General features: G+C 42.9%; 1 protein-coding gene across 1 annotated transcript in view; it reads left to right on the top strand.

Annotated features, from left to right (window-relative positions):
- Nucleotides 1-5,025: 5,025 nt before the first annotated feature.
- Nucleotides 5,026-5,113, top strand: part of ACSL5 (acyl-CoA synthetase long chain family member 5) — an 18,775-nt gene continuing 18,687 nt past the window's right edge. Inside the window, exon 1 of the mRNA XM_026069749.1 lies at nt 5,026-5,060. The gene's annotated coding sequence lies outside the window, so the exon portion shown is untranslated. The remainder of the gene's footprint in view (nt 5,061-5,113) is intronic.

Genomic DNA, 5,113 nt, shown 5'->3' with positions numbered 1-5,113 from the left:
CTAATAAGGTCTTCATTCATCAGGAAGCAACTATACAGGTGAAAGGTGACAAAACAGTACAACTTCCATTAATTTGGTGTTCAAAAGAGGTAAAAAGCCATGTACTTTATGTACTAGGGGAAAGACTGGAGAAGGAAAAGCAGTAACAGCTTTACCCATACAGCTGGCTTGGGCAACTCGCTTTGTTTTGTTCTCTCCTCAAGTCTCTCTGCTACACTTCCTCCACCACACACACGTCTGTGCATTAAGATAAGACGTATCTAGAAGCAAAACCTACAGATGGTGTCAGTCATTCTAGCTCTTTTGAGGCTGTGAGGCAATATCCACTTACACTAAATGGGGACCTGCCCAGCTCCTAATTATTTGTATCCATTGCACACCTCAGAACAGCATAAAATCAACTGCTTTGTTTCCCACAAATAAGTTACACCACCGACTGCAGCCAAGAAACTTGTATACCGATAGCATCTTTTTACACCAAGTTTAGAACTGTCCCACTTGTTTTCTTTTCCACCCTCCCCAAACGGATATTTTCTAAAAACTTTCACCTTAGAGGAGATACAATCCAGACTTCTTCATAAGAAGGTCTAGGATAATAATAAGTATCTGCACAATTGCTTTCACTTCCATTAATGTCTTCTGATAAAAACAGGTTCCCCCACCCCCAGCAAAGAATACTCAAGACCGTAAGTGAAAAGAGTTAACATCGACTTACTTCTCAAAGATTATATAGGAGTCACATTCCAGCACTGGTCAAAGCAGGCCTGAATCAACAAAAGCTATAGGATCTTAACTGGTCCTGACAGTATTAAGTGAGTGCTGAAAGGACTTTGGTATTTAGCTTTGTGTCTTGGATCATGAGGAGCAAAATTTCTTCCAAAGATCACATCCACAATCCTTGAAAGCAAAGCCAAAAAACACCATTTGGCAGTCCCGTGTGAGTACCTCACCTCACAGTTGTGTTTGATCTCTTCTCTTCTCAACCAGCATCAAGTGCAGCAGCTCTGTTACTCCCATTCTATAGACAGAGGGGACAAAGCAACCACTTAAGATATTGATGACGAAGCCAGCTTAGCCTAGTGTCCTAAGCACCAGACTGCTCTTGCCAGTCCAGTGAATGAAACATCCTTTGCACACCTTCAAAGGAGAAGGTGCACAGTGGTAAGAGAACCAGTGTCTCTCCATCTCCACCACACTAAGAACTCCTACCCATAAAGAAATGTGCTATTTCATGGACCACTTGAACTGCAAAGGAACCATGCCTCGGCAAAATCATACACATTTAAGGAGAGGCCCCTCCACAAAGCAGTAAGGGAAAAATAGAAGAATATATTTGCTTGCTGTAAGTGCATTCTAAGAGGCACCCAGTCTCAGCAAAAACACGCTTATTCAGTGCCCCATATATACTCAGAAGAAATGAGAGCCCTGTTAAAAACCCAAGGGTGCCGCTTTCACAGGGCTGGGGTTAGCTTTCACAGCACACTGCTCTCTTCCAAAACTGTTGCGCAAGAGTTGTGTGTTTAACATTCTAACCAGCCAAAATTGCTCTTTATATTTGATCAGGAATAATTTTTACCTTTGAACCTGTTGCAATGCAGGTTCAAAGGTTACCTGGGTGCAGTGTTGCCTGTTTATTAAAGCCACACGCTGATGATTCAGGGCTCAGTCCAGCCACAGGAGCTGGGGAAGCACCAGCCCTTGAACACCCACTTGGAGTTGTAGAGCAGCGAGGAAAGAAAGCTGTGTCAGCCCCTCCACCCAGAGCTGAAGGAAGGTAAGCAAATCTCTCCTGATCAGAGCCAGTCGTTTCAGTACTGGGCTCCCTGCTCCTGCAGGGAAGCTAAAAGTGGGATAATAGCCTTAATTTGCTGCAATGCCTTGATCTAAAAGCACAGTTCTCATCACACTGTGTGCTGTTAAAGGCAACAGCTGACTAATTGGCTGCACGTTATGAAAGGGGCAAGTCTGGGTTCACAGGAGGCATACAAAGAAATCACAGCCATAGCGAGTACCTGAGGGAGAGCAACCGCCTGAACACTCCCTGTTGCTATAGACTGGCTGGAATTGGAAACCTGCCTACAGTGCAGGCTCAAGCCATTTTCTTATCAGTTTGCTAGTTTTGTCTATTTAAAGATACAGTGCACAGAGTACCAATGCCAGGCTCCCATTCAGATTCATGTTTAAAACTAAGTTCCAGGAAAAAAAAAAAAAAACAATTGGTACCACAGCATTGGAAGCAGGTTTTGAAATGCTGTAAGTAAAAGCTTGCTATGCACTAGATCATTTACATGCACTAACTACTGCCAATAAGCTTGTGTGTAACAGGACTGTTATCCCCAAAATTGTTATTACAAGAATACAGAAGCTGGCTATAATGCACTTTTTAATCTTCTAAAAGCATGTTTTTTAAAGTATGGCACAACAGACTGTTGCCATCACCTTGGTACAACCGTTTGGTGTAGCTATAGAGATTGAGCCTTCTCTAAGCTCTTGCATACAGTCACAACTGTAACAAAGGAGAGGAAATTAGAGACAAAGATTAACCAAAATCAAATTTCAAGTAACATGGCTAGCAAAAAGCGTGCTGCTCTTCCAAGTCCTAACCTGTTGTCCTGTCCACATTGCCTTTGCTGAGGAACCTGCTTATGCTCCAAGATGATTTATGTCCCTGTGCAATCACTCTGTTACAAAAGCCAGAAGACTGCCCTTGAAAAATGTAGCAGAGCAATAAAGAATAATTATTTTCATGGCATTAAGAAAGCATATTGGAATTCAAAAATCCTTCAAAAAATAGTGATCCCACAATTCCCACAGACTCCCAAAATTCAGATCCAAGTCTTGAAGTGGCAACAGAGAGAACTGTACGCTGAGCTTATGCTTCTCCTTTATTTACTTATATCCTCTGCTGTTTGCTATAGGTAGATGGGTTATTTTGGCATCTTTGGATAGCTAATGCTTGCATTGTGCTACGTCCTTAAGACTCCTTATAATAAGCTTGCCTTATCCATCCTTTATGCAAACCCTTTGCCACATGACAGTAGAAGGAAAACAGCTTAAACTCTCTATCCACACACTCTACCAACTGCTGATTTTAACAATTTGCTAATGGGTATGAAAGATGCACACGAACATTTTACATGCACATACAAGAAGCAGAGGTTGAATTATTCAAGACTCTGCTTTGCCCTACCTTTTGGCAGGGATTTACTGACAACAAATGGATTTGTGCCTCCTTAGAAAAGCTAGATTTTATTCAGATCATTTGTATCAAAAATACAAAGCCTCAGAATTCTCATGTCACTTCTTACACATATCTGGGAAACAGCATCAGATATATTTCAATTTCTGAGTATTAAACAGGACAAATCCCTTAAGGAGAAGCTATTCGCCACATGGCTTTTCTGTCTGCATCTCTTAATCCAATTCACGTCGGAGCTGCGAGACTCAGTGTGTCCAGACAGCGCAGTGTAATCCTCGCAGCTCTGGAAGCCCTGCCTCACACCCTGGGCTTACAGCAGGCCAGGCGGGATGGCACTGCGGGCACAACCTCCTGTGCCCCTAACCAAAGTCGATGCTGCTGAGATRCACAGCATTGCTGCCCAACTGCCGATCAGAGATGGGGCAAATTCACTGCTTTTTCTCTTCCTCCCTGGCCTCACACCTGAAGGGGGAAAAATTCTCAGACACACCCAAAGAAGTTGGAAACACAGCTGGACCCTGAGCCTGGCTTTCTTTCCCTTCTCTGTAAGGGGCATTGCCTTCCTCTAAGCACAAATGCATACTGRCTGGCACAATTAGGGCCTGTGCTTCAAGGGCTAAACTTCACGGCTTCACCTGAGTACTACAGGAGAAGCTCTGGGTAAGCAAAATGGAAGATAGAGGACTTCCCTACAGAACAAGCTATTTCTTTTTCATCTTCACCAAAAGCCCATAGCAAAATCAGTGAATTAAGCCTCAGCTCCATCCTGAAGGTATGTCTGCATTGCTAAACAATGCCACAATTACCATATAAGCTAGCTTTACCTAAATAGCACAAAGTTTACTGCAGCAATGAAAACATAACAGCAATTAGTACAGGCTCTATGTTTTAGCCAGCAGAATGCATGGCCAAGGTCCAGGACAGATTGTATTCTGGATGCARGCACATGCTATGTTACTGCAGCCTTGCTGCAGCTTAATCTAGCTAGGTAAATCATTCTGAAATCATACAGCAGAGATAACCTTCAGGAGGGCAAGCTGGTAGGTGAGAAACATGGATTCTAAGACCTGAGGTCAAGGTACTAAAGAGGAAAGGTAGGTGAAGCTGCTGCCTTCCCCCCCCCCAAAACCTGCTGCAACATTCAGGTTATATTAATCAAGTGTATTAGAGAGAAAGGCAGAGGGCAGCAGCTATAAACTTTTAAACAAAGAAACACACCTCCAGGTGTAAAGAGAATCCCTGTCATAGCAGGAAACAAAACTGAAGAAGACATCTGAAGCCTGATTCACTGTCACACTGTGCAAACAGTTGCACGTATATAAGACTACAGCACACCAGAAAGTTAATACAAGGACTAARTAGCTTTTGGGGRAAAAAAAAAAAAAMCCTTCAGCAGAAAGGCAGAAACAAAGATACAGCCCACCAGCAAGCATATGACAAGAGTAATACTGTAATCCAAGTATTTTGTTAGCACTACAGGCTACAAAGTTCTGCTCAGCCTTATGTACAACAAAGCCATAGTGAGAGAATTACTAGCGCGCAGCCTTACATATGGAGGAAAAAATAACAACTAGAGTATAAACATGCAGTCAATATCAATTCAGAAAGTCTTAGTACGCTTTTCAGCTAGCTCTTCGGAAATGTGCAAACTCAACCACCTCTCCTCAACAGAAAACCCCCACARCTTCCTCTGTCATTTCTCTCTAACCACTTAAGCCACCCTACGCCGTTTCCTCCCTTTTATAGGAGCCCTTCCCAGCATGCTTTTCTGCTTGCTGATTTATTTAAGCGCGGGAGAGGGAACTAGCTGTAGCTTTAACATGACTATTTTTTTAATGGCTGTTGTTTTGCTACTGTGCTGGTAAGGGTTTTGTCTTACTTAAGGAAAAAAGGCTGGCTTGCTTTCTCCCTGTT

This window comes from Apteryx rowi, unplaced genomic scaffold, assembly GCF_003343035.1.
Source record: "Apteryx rowi isolate R43461 unplaced genomic scaffold, aptRow1 scaffold_3, whole genome shotgun sequence".
In the NCBI taxonomy this organism is placed as follows: Eukaryota; Metazoa; Chordata; class Aves; order Apterygiformes; family Apterygidae; genus Apteryx; species Apteryx rowi.
The sequence above is the reverse complement of the archived record's forward strand: the minus strand, read 5'-3'. Positions and strand labels throughout refer to the sequence as shown.